We start from the raw sequence: 11,592 nt of genomic DNA, 5'->3' as shown, positions 1-11,592 counted from the left end.
ATGCTACAGTGCAGCATTAACGCTGCGCTACTTCATTTTGTAAGTGGAATAACACGGAAGCAAAGTTTCTAAAATATATTTTAGACCCAACTCTTATACACCAACCCCAGTTAGGCACATATTACATTTGGTTCCCTGTGCTTTAAATTACATAAACCTAGAAAACCATTTTGCATAAGCCAAGGAAAACAGCTCCCTGCTAAGTTTGGTTGTGCAGAGAAAAAGGATCATTTGTATGATATATTTGGTTACAAGGGAGAGTATTGGATCCAGATTGATAGCAGGGACTAATTTCTCAGGCAAGTGGCTAATTTTGTTTGTGCATCTATATTACCACTTTTCTCTAACAATAAGGGGTGACTGGTGCCTCCTGAGTCTGGGGGGACACAATTGCAGACCGGAAACTGTAAGTGGCCGGCTCTTCAAACTGTGGACCACTGGCTGGAACATAGGTAAAGCTACCTCCACCCCCCAGGTGGGGGAATGGGCCCAAACTGTGGCTGCTGCAGGAGGTGCCACGGTCTCTCTGCCTGGCTCTGTGGAGCCGTGATTTGCCATCCTGAGCAATGCCAAAACGGGGGCCAATCTCAGGGCGGGTACGTGCCCCCCCACCCATACCCCGTCCTACCAGTTGCCTGTGCTAACAATTGCTCATGCATTTGAAAGATTCTAGCATCTGCCCATGTCATAGAAGTTGCAAATGCAAACCTCCGTTATGCCTCTACATGTCTAGATTCTTAGCTGTATCTTTAGTTCTATTGCTAATAAAGACAACATAACGATCCATTTTTTACTCTTTTGGTAAAACTACCCATTGGAGTTTGTGTGCTGAAGATGCTAAAATTCTCTTTTTTTCACTGTATACAAATTTTCATCAGGAATGAAAAATACGCATATAAACATGCATTTAAGGTAACAAGGAAGATTGTAAGACTGTTTTAAACAGTAGTTCATCTGATGAAGAAAAAAATCACTGTGTCTGTGATAAACTAAAATTTCTCTGTTAATCATCTGTTGTAATCTCAACATGTGTAAACCTTTGCACCTTATGAAACTGGCAACCTGTGTTTAAATGTTGGATGAAGGGTTGGCTGACCAGGGTGTAATGGCAATGCATGTTGCATGCAAACCACTTGAATCCACATGCTGAAGGACAAATGTTATAATTATCCTCTATATGAATATAGCAATAAGCTCACCTTATTGTTTGCTAGCAAAATGAGTTGTTTTATTCTAAAGGAGGATTAAGATTGGAGAAACTGCCATTGAATCAAATTTAAAATGCACTTGACACAAAAAGATAGAGAGAGAGAAAGAGAGAGAGAGAGAGTATCCCAAAGGGAAGCCATTTTAAATTTCACCAATAAGAGAAGCCTGGGTAGTGTCACCTGACTAAGTAAGATCTTTTCAGAGAGAAAGGGGATCATGTGAGTTTCAGGGAAGCCCTATGTGAATGCACATACAGCCAGAGCTGCCAGATGCTCTGACCTTTAGTGGCAGCTTTGAGATGAGATCCCAAACTGTAAGTTGCACCAAGTATCTCTTTACCTGTCCTTTGTGGCTAAGCTTCTCTGCAGTACCAGTAAGTATTAATTAGTTCTCATAAAATTGGTAACCTGTATTGTTCACTTTTACATTTGCATGTTTCCTTTATTATGTTTGTCATTGTGCATAATATAGCTAAGTCCTGTTATCTCCTCAACTTGTTCTTTGACTGCACTATTTATGGCAGTTGACTCAGTAACCTCTGGATGATACTTTTCTAAAATGTTTTCATATGCTGACTCTTTCTTTCCTGGAACAAATGACCATGTACTTGGGTTGCAACCCTAGCATCTAAGGTTTTGCTTTGTTTTAAAGCTTTGACAAGTCTGGGTGCTTTCAATACTTTGATATAACCTTGGGTATCCATTAATTTTTTCTGCCTGTGATGAAAAGATGTGTATTAAATGGCTGTGAAATCAGACATATGGGAAAGAAGACTGTGACAGTGCAATACTTTGGTGTAACCTTGGGCATCTATTAAATGCCTCTGACAAAAGGGAAAGCATGAATAGATGTAGAAATTGGGCCTATACCAAAGATGCCTTTGACAATGACCTCCCTTTCTACCTAGATCTCTTTATACGGAAAACAGGGGTATCCAAGAAAAGCAATAGCTTTTCCTTTCATCTGCTTTTTTTTCGTTACCAACCTCTATTTTTTTCATGATGTTTGTTGTCCCAGTTGCATGTCCAGATGGTTGGTAGTGATTTAGGAAATACGCAGGATTGTATCTAGCTCCCTGGATGAGGGATACCTCTTTATTACTCTGTTGTCTTTATCAGTCAGATAGACTTCTTCCTTTTGAAACTGGAGACGTTTGTGATTGATAATTAGGCAGTAAAGATGGACATTGCTCTATAAAAGAATGCAAATAAACGGTGATGAGAAGAAGCCTTTTGATTCTTTAAAAATGTGAGAGATCTCCTGCTATATTGTCTACGTTGTTTGTTTCTGTGCCTCTAAATCTTGAGCAGCTTCAGGACTTATGTCTCTTCTCCACTCTGAGACGTCTTCAAAATTGCAGGTGGGCCATCCTGTAAACCAAAAAACTCCTTCTGACAAAAGCTTTTACTGGTGGGGAATAGCACTGATTTTCAGAGGCAGTGAGCACTCAGAACAATATTCAGGGCTGTCATGGAGGTCAGCTGGTGCAGCTAGCTTCTTTGAAAAATCACAAGTAAGTATGGTAGAAGGAGACATGGGCAGAAATAAGCAGTTTATTGGGACAGAAGAGTGGCTGTTGTGGAAGAAGACTGCTGTGGTCTGGATGTGAATGGGGGGGAGGAAGTAAAAAAAATGACTTTGTATTTAAAGGCCTGGCAAAGGTGGGTGGCTGTATAGAAGTCTCCTTGGACAAAAAAAGCACCATAAATGTTAAAGACTTTTTCTCATCCGTATTTAAGTCATGTCAGTTAATGTCTGTATCCCATTGCCAAGCATCTACAGCTTTATCTGTATAGTTTATTGTACCTGTCATAACTAGAAATGTGTATAAACTAATAATGGGGAGCCATATAAAGTCCAAGTTCAATTCAGTTTAGTTAAAATCTGGTTTCTTGTCTGAAAAGTTTTCCCCCAAATCACTCGTTATGCATCAATCTAGAAAAGTCACTTTTTAAACTTTGGACTGTGAAAACAAGGCCAGTTGTAGTGATGGTAACTGGACTTTGAAAATGGCAATAATTAGGTAATTAAGAATGTGCTTCAGTTCTATTATACTATCCATAAAATTCCACCATCTAAAAACAATGTTTTAACATATTTTACTAAATATGATTCATGTAATTATTAATATTATATCCTATCCAGTTGTGCAATTAAATAGTACACGACTATTTCTTACAATTAAAGGTTGCAAAATCTTCCTGCATACAGTATGATATATTTAACAACTTTTATGCTAAACAGTTGACATAGTTAATGCTATAGTCATTTAATTTCATTTTAATTAGTTAAACAGTAGTTTGAAATTGTGAGCTTTTCATTAACTGGCATTGCTCATATTTTTGCTTGTTGTCTCTCCCATAGTTCTTTCAAATTATGTATGTATAATGTGTTAATGTTCATGAAGTGCATTATTATTGGATGTGATGCCAACAAATATTACAGACAATGAAGTCAAATATGTGTATGAGGTTCTGACAAGTGCAACTAGAGCCTGAGAGAAAAATCAAAGTAATAAATAAGCACCAATCCTGCAGAGAACTTCTGCCATTTCCATGAACCAGAGCCAAATAGCTTTTCCCTTCCTCTTTTATGGGTATATGGAAGGGCAGAGCAAGAGCCTGTAAGTAGACTCTTTCATAAAACAGCTGATGAGAGAGAGGAAAGACTATGGAGAAAAACACAGGAAGGGTCTGGCAGACAGCTGAAAGGAGACAGATTGGGAGTATCTAGTTACCCTGGCCCAGGTTGAAGGATTAGCACTGAATATTTGGGGGATTTAAGGAATCCAAGGCAAAGAAAGTCCCCTGAAAATACTTTACACCTTAAATTAGAATCCAAAAATCATGCTGTCAAGCAACTTTAGGAAATAATCATTTGATTCTGAATTATAAAACTGGGAAAAAGTTATATTAATTGGAATTTGTTATAATACTTGATTTGCACTGTTAATCCTACTATCTATATAGCTGGGGAAAAGATACCAGCTGGTTATAGACTAGAAATTACCATATTAATGTTTTATTTGTGTGGGAATGTAGTTGTGTTAATTAATGTTTTGATGTACTTACCAGCATTTAGTGGTCTCTGAATGTGCATGCTGTGCTGACTTAGGGGAATTGGAATTCTCCAGGTGCAAATGCTACACCATGAACCCAACCATGAAATCGTTATTCAGGTTGGTCTCCCATGTAGTCCAATGAGAACCTGTCCTGAATAAGGACAGTGGGATTGAGATTTATGTCAGTAGAATTAAACTCTTCCATTTGGCAAACAGCACCCACTGAGATTCACCTCAGGGTGGGGAAGTTGGTCCGAGAGAGAGATTATAATCATAAAAAATGTTTTCAAAAGTTGTAATATTTTGTTGTCTGCATATACACTAGACTTATAGTCATTTTTAATTGCAATGTTTTAAATACCTTCTATTCAAGTATGTTCCTTTATGTGCTTTATTTAATACAGATATGCACTTGCTGTTCCTTGTTCAAAGTGTGAAACAGGGAATGCTCCTCTTTCACTGATCTCAGTCATCTCAGTTTGTTCTACCTTCTTTCATAAATTAAACTCTTGCAGCTTTTCATGTGACCTTTTGTGTTAGGTGAAAAAACAATGACACGTAGGGACATGAATGAATAAAATGGAATATTTAATTTTGAATTTGACTGTCACATTGCTTTTCCTGAATTTTCTTTCTCACCTCTGTCTTTTTATTGTTGGCAAACGGTGATTTTTTTTTTTCAATGGCAGCCACTGTCTCTCTGCTTTTGAGTGCTCTGCTGTACCCAGCCTGTGGAACTGAAGTAGTTAAACCTAACAGCACTCCATAACCCAGAGAAAATGTGTGTGTGAATTTCTAATAAAAAAAATCCAGCAGGTATGAATAGCAATAAAATTGCTCAAAATGTTTAAATTGAAGGAAAACAATTGAAAATGGATTTGGAAATATAATGTTTAGTTAAGCAAGCTATAATATTCTGTTATTTTAATCAGAATTGTAAAGTAATTTGAACTATGTGGGAAGAGACTTTTTATGGTTTAATACATAATCCCCCCGCAACATTCATCAAAACCTGTTTCATGCTAATGCTTCCGCAGTATGCTGTAGTCCCCTCGGTGCTAACATTCTCTTGTATGACTGGTTTTCATTTTTTTGATACTTATAGGTCTCTGTCCTGGTGAGTCTGACTGCAAACAGCCTGGTAGACCAAGTAGCAAAATGCACCTCCAGTAGTGCTCTATGACCTTTACCTTTTGAAATGTTTGTGCTCCTGCCAAATGCAAGATTCCAATGCTGCCTATGAAGTGAGAAACCTTTCGCTTCCTGGTTGCTGGTTTGAATCCAGGCAACCACTCAGTGTCACTACCATCTGGTGGTTGCGCATTAATCTGTGCAAAATGAATAGGTGTTTCTAGGGGACAGGTAGGTACAGAGAAAAACCAACAAGTCACTCTAAAAATTAGCAATCATAGAAATCAAAGGCATGGATAGTTTTCCTACTAAGTTAGGGTTTGGGGCACTTATCTTGGCATTGCTTGTTGTTTGAATAAAAAGAGTGCCAACTTCATGGCTTTGCCTGGTATCTGCAACAGCCAGAGAATCCCAGGCACCTCAATGAGGAGTTAAAACCTATTGTGTTATGTGAGTGCTTATGCAGGCACCAGATGTGGTCATGGTATACCTCAGTGCTTCCATTCTGCTCATACTGTAGGGGATTGCTAGCTACACAAGCTTGCTACACAAGGTCTACATGCATTTGCACTGGCTCAGATCATCAAAGTTCCACTTCAGATATCTGTCTGGAGGTGGTTCAGAAAAAACCATTGCATGTCAAGCCCTCCACCCCCCTTCTGCAACATTTTCTCCTTTCCTCTGTCTCTCTGAGGGGAAGCTGATTTCAGACACCTAGTGTCAGCAGGACCACTTTTTGGGTCAGTTGGTAGCCCTTCTCCTCCCTGACTCTTCCCAACCCCTGTAGCTTGTCTGAGGTGGCTCTGTAGGCATTGTTACATTGGCTACATTGGTCTGAGGAGTTCACATGACCCTTGCATGTCTGGCATCATGGAGTTCCATGCAATTCCAGCTGCCTTCCTTTTCTCACTGGGGCAGAGAAGTGAGGAGGGCTTTGTACATCACATCTGTGGAGCTACCTTCCCCAGAGTGAAAGGCTCCTCCTGCAGTCAACCCCTTGCATACATCACACAAGATGCTTCTGCACAGCCCTGTGGAGTCAGCCTGGAGTATGGTGTGGATTCTATGGTGCTCTTCTGCAGCAGCAAGGGGCACAGTGGTGCCCCTTTCAAATATTATGCCTCTGGCTTATTCTTGGCAGAGAAGTTGTACAATTTCCCTGAGACCCAGCTTGTTTGTATTTGTAACATAGCCCTTGCTATATCACATCTACAGTGTAGTCCAGGAGGGGGAGCAGGTATGGAACCAGGTTTTGGCTCTTGACTCTGCCACTCGCCTGCTGTGTTACTGCAGGCAGCCGTGTCCCCTTTGTGGGTGTCTTCTTCCACTCCATCATTACCTGACTGTGTGCAAAACACTTCCCCCGAGCATGCCTCTCTTTAGCCTTCAACTATTTGTCTTGTTTGTTTAGATGCTTGAGCTAATTGGGGAAGGAGTCTCCCTCATGTATTTGTAGGGCACCAAGCCCAGTTGGGCCTCGATCTCTGTTGGTACCAATAGGTGCTACTGTAAATCTAGGAATAATTAGCATCAACACCAGTGAGCAATAACCAAATGTGCGGCTGCCAAAGACAGCAGGGAGAAAGAAGGGAAACGTTCTGCTGTCTCCTGATTCTCCCCAAATTGGCTTTGTTTTACTTGACAAGGGAGGAAAGATTTCTCCTCTGTGGCCATCCTGTCTTCCTTTTACTCAGCGCATGTAGCCCTTTAAAATGCCTTTACCCTTTGAGGGAGAGAGGGGCAGTATCCCTGCCATTTTTAGTATGTGTGTATCCAAGAAGATTTGAACTTTAAAATAGGTTCTAAATCTCTGAAATGTGCTGAATTCACTTTCTGTAAGACTCCGGTGCCAGTGCTGAACTGAGGGGAGGCGGGTGAACTTAAATTAACCCAGGAGAGGAGGGTGAATGCAGCTTTCAAGCAGCAGATGCTGCAGCACCAAATAAGCATATTGCACAATAAATAGCAGTCATGGCTTTAATTAGGAATTCAATTGAAGTTGGAAACCACTTGCCTACAGTAAAATTGTCCTATTTAACATTTCTATCAACATTTTTTATCATTGGCATTGTTGCTTTTAATTTAACTTTCAATTTTAACTTTCAATGTTATAGATAAGATCTCTCTTTAACCACATCTGTAGTTCTTTCTTGCGAATCAGTCTCACCCTTCTATTTCAGATCCACGCACTGAATGAATTAGAAAGAATGCGGCCAAAATACACAGTTTACCCAACTACCTTTCCAAAACCCCATACTCTTAACTACACCTATTTCATTCTCTAGTACAAGTATACTGTGTGTCCGTGTGTGTGCATGCAGACGTGCAGGAGTATGTTTACTAGCTTAACAAAATGCCCACATGAGAGTTGGCGGATCAGAGAATACAGACGTAAAGCAGCAACCTACAGGTATGTGGTTTAGAGTAGGGATGTAGCAAGTTCGCTTTCTGAGTAATGAACAGTGGCTATTTTTAGGTGTTGAGCAACACATACAAATGCTCAAATAAAAAAATCTTGCCAAGGCTCTTTAAGCAATGCAGATGTAGCTTGTGTATTTCATTTCTTAGCTATAGTGAATAGGGATAGGTTGTTTCAGATAAATTTGTCCCTGGTACAGAAAGCCTTTCACAGCAATTTCATTCACTCTTGAAGTTGGTATAGGTGCCCTTTGTTACTGCACGGGCTGCCCTGTGAATGGTGGACCACAGGAGAGTGGGTGTGGGTAGGTTTACATCATCTGTATTTACAAAGACTCAGCAGCTCCATCATTATGCAAGTAGTGTGGAGTGTGTGTTGTCACCAGTCAGACATAAAGTAAGTTGAGAACCAGAACATCTGCTAGTGGGGATCCTTTGGATCCCAGTCCATAATCTTAAAGTGGTGGGGAGCCACCACTTGCCCTGCCCTGGAAGAAAGTGTGTGTTCAGGAGTTGCTGCGACAAGGAAGGAATTGCAAATAGCACCAGATGGGAATCCGATTCCACAACTGAATTCGAGACTACATAATACTACAGGTGCTATAAATAAAAACATTACTGGCATCCATTCATTACACCCTGATGAGGAAATATCTTCCCATATCCTACAGAACATGCAACTGATGTCTGTGGCTGAATGTAGTAACAGCTTATAAAGAGCTGAAACTCATCCAATTCAGAGCTGGATATAATCTGTTCAAAAGTACTCTGGAAAAATGATATATTAGCAAATATACCAAAAATAAAAAATTACCAAGAGCAGAGAACCTGACAATATGAGCTCAAACATATTGGTGAAAGAAAATATAGTAAGTTTAAAAATAGTTGAACAATTTTTCTTCCCACTTGTATCCTACAGAACTCTGAAATTTTGGAATATGTGCTAGGCATTTAAGGTTCAAGCAGCAGCCTGCGTGTCAGTAGTCTGACATGCTGTTTTCCTCAAGCTTTCTAAAAATATAAGGCAGCTTGAATTCATTGTCATCAGAGGTGGTGGTGGTGGTGGCTTTCCAAATGGGTGTGTAGTTTTGGGCAACGATGCAAAATCAATAAACTATTCCTTAAGCTACAGTTGGGAGGTGGAAAAAGCAGCTGGAAATTACACTGGAAGAAAGAAAATGAGTTCTAAATATATTTAGCCAATAAGGTGGCCAGCAGTAATTTTTATTCACCATTTTTCCCGATTAAAAATGGCTTTTCAACTAAAACTAGAAGTTTTGTAAAAAACTTGTTTTTTTGGTTGGAATTTTTCAATGTTTTACCCAAACATTGGATTTCTGGATTTCATTTGGGGCAGTTTTAATACTAAAAATGACTTTGAAAATCATCTATATCTTTCTGGTTTTTCTCAAAAAAAACCTGGCAAAAATATTTTTTTTAAATTATGGTGAAAAGTAATCTGCTCCATAAGTTGTGATGCTGATTTCACTAAAGCGCATTGAGATCCTCAGAAGTGCAAAATACTATTATGTATTTACCAAGAAGAGACAAAGATTTCTGTGGCTGATATCTTTTACTGAGCCAACTGCATAGTTGGGTTACCTTTACATAAGCTTTTTAATTCAATGCTTTCTTTATAACTTGAGACTTGCCTGTGGGCAGAAACATGACCATGTTAAGGTGACAGAAAAAGGAAAAGCTGCACAGGGACCAGTCTAACCAGAACCAAGTATAGGTCCTGCTGCCCTTAAAGCATGCACAAATCTGGTAACATGTGAGTGAAGCCTGGCTTTACAAAAGAACCAAAATAGGCCCTGCATCTGAACAACTTCTATAAAGTGCAGGCCAGAGGCTGCAAATGTCATCTTTCCTATATTGTTCCTTTTCTTCTCTAATTAATCAACTTCCTTCCTTTGAAGTTTTTTTTTTCCTGGTAGCAAAGGCTGGGGTCCTATGGTGTAAGTAGGCCAGAACACCCAAAGCAGCTGTCTTGAGCATAACCCTTGGGAAGTAAGGGTGTGTGGAAAATGGATACATTGTGCCAGTGGCACAGTGGCAGCCATGAATCACCACTGTGTCCATGTTTGGTGGTTTCTGTGGGCACCTGGCTGCATTGTCATGCCTCTGCTACAATAGGTTCAACTGGGGCATGGGGTCATGTGAATGGTTTGGGATTTTGTTTGAAACTAAGATTCTTCCAATAGTGAGAATGGGTCAGATATGAGTTTTCTATTGCCTTTATTCCATTCCAAGTAGTGCCAAGATTAATTCAATTAAAACAAACCATATCTAGGCTATTACAATTGCTAACTGTGAGCTCCTTATTAGAAAACAAAATTACTTTTAATCATTTTTAAATTTGTATTTTTTTTTGCTGGCAGATTTCAGTGAAAAAATATTTGTTAGAAAAATAAAGGTATCAGTTAAATATATGTGAGAATTTCTTTTGAATAGTGATTATTTGTTGCCTGACACTAAAGCAGTTACTTTCTGCAAAGTGCTAATCTCCTGATAGAATTTTCAAAAGTGCTGGCTACTGTTTTGGTGCAAAACAATATTTTGCAAGCCCAATCCAGAAAAGTCTGAAATACAGTAACAAATTCCATCTTCTGTCCTTGACTCCCGACTAAAACATTCTTCCCTGTCTGTGTTAAAAGGTGCCTGCGCTATTCTAGGTTACTGCCGAGTTCCCCTGGGACTTTTATCTCTCAGATTCTTTATGCCTCTGTCTTTCCAGCTGTAAAATGGTTACCTTGATATTGGGAAAGCATTTTGAGACTATCAGGCAGGAGGTGTCATATAAGTAAATGTCAAGCATTGTGATGATTTGTGACTTTTAAAAATAACATTTTAAGAACCACACTTGGAAATGGCTAGCAGAATTGTTATTTTAATTGTCATAGGAAGTCTTTTGATGCCCTCTTCTATTGTTTCCAAGAAGTAGTTCTCAGTGCATCTAGCTTGAAATGCATTTGTTTTATTTAAAAACACTCTTTTTTTAATCACTTAGCAATTTCCTTGAGTTAATTAAAGAAAACTCTAATATTTTGAAATTGAACTCTTTGTACATAAAGAAGGAGCTGCAAAGTTTTCTACTTTTCTTCTACCAGTGCTATAATTTTGGGCTAGTGCTGCATTTTAAGTGCATCCTTAGCTGTGTGCCAGTGAGTGGTGTTGGTTAACCCAAAGCAGGGGAAAGCTTAGAATCTAAGAAAAAGAAAAATCCCCCATTCTGCTCTACTGACCTTTTGCTTGGATGTTTGCTAATGTCACTTTCACTCTTGGTTGGGCTTCCTTGACAGTTAGGATGGTTTCTTTATGAAGATACTGAGATAAGCTAGGGTTGTGCATTCATTCACATTGCTAAAACCACTTCATCAGTTGCTGCTTCTGTATAAAAATACTCATGATCTAATCAAGAAAACATCAAAATCCTGCAAAGTGCCCTTGTTAATACTGTCACTTATGACCTCACCAGATTTTTAAAAAATGTAATTTAATTAACAAAATAAAAGAACTTAATCCTCTTTCAGAATTATGCACACAAGTTAAAATGTACACTTTGGCTGAAGATATAAATAATTTGCATACATTCGGAAAAAGTAACGCACGCATTTAAGAACTACATCACCACCTCCATTATTTTATTGCATGACAAAACCAATACAAGTCCAAATTTTTATTTGTGTTACCAAACACTTCAAAATCAGTCCAACCGTCTCCATTCTTCCCCTAAAACCGACCTTTCATAAATTATTGGTACAGAATAGGGA

The 11,592-nt window shown here is 39.0% G+C and overlaps 1 long non-coding RNA gene across 1 annotated transcript in view; it reads left to right on the top strand.

Annotated features, from left to right (window-relative positions):
• The first annotated feature begins 1,550 nt into the window (after positions 1-1,550).
• Positions 1,551-11,592, top strand: part of LOC102377391 — a 78,111-nt gene continuing 68,069 nt past the window's right edge. Inside the window, exon 1 of the long non-coding RNA XR_323000.1 lies at positions 1,551-1,582. This is a non-coding gene — a long non-coding RNA (uncharacterized LOC102377391). The remainder of the gene's footprint in view (positions 1,583-11,592) is intronic.

This window comes from Alligator sinensis, unplaced genomic scaffold (genome assembly GCF_000455745.1).
Source record: "Alligator sinensis unplaced genomic scaffold, ASM45574v1 scaffold170_1, whole genome shotgun sequence".
Taxonomy (NCBI): Eukaryota; Metazoa; Chordata; order Crocodylia; family Alligatoridae; genus Alligator; species Alligator sinensis.
Note: the sequence above shows the minus strand (reverse complement) of the source record. Positions and strands in the feature narration are given on the sequence as shown.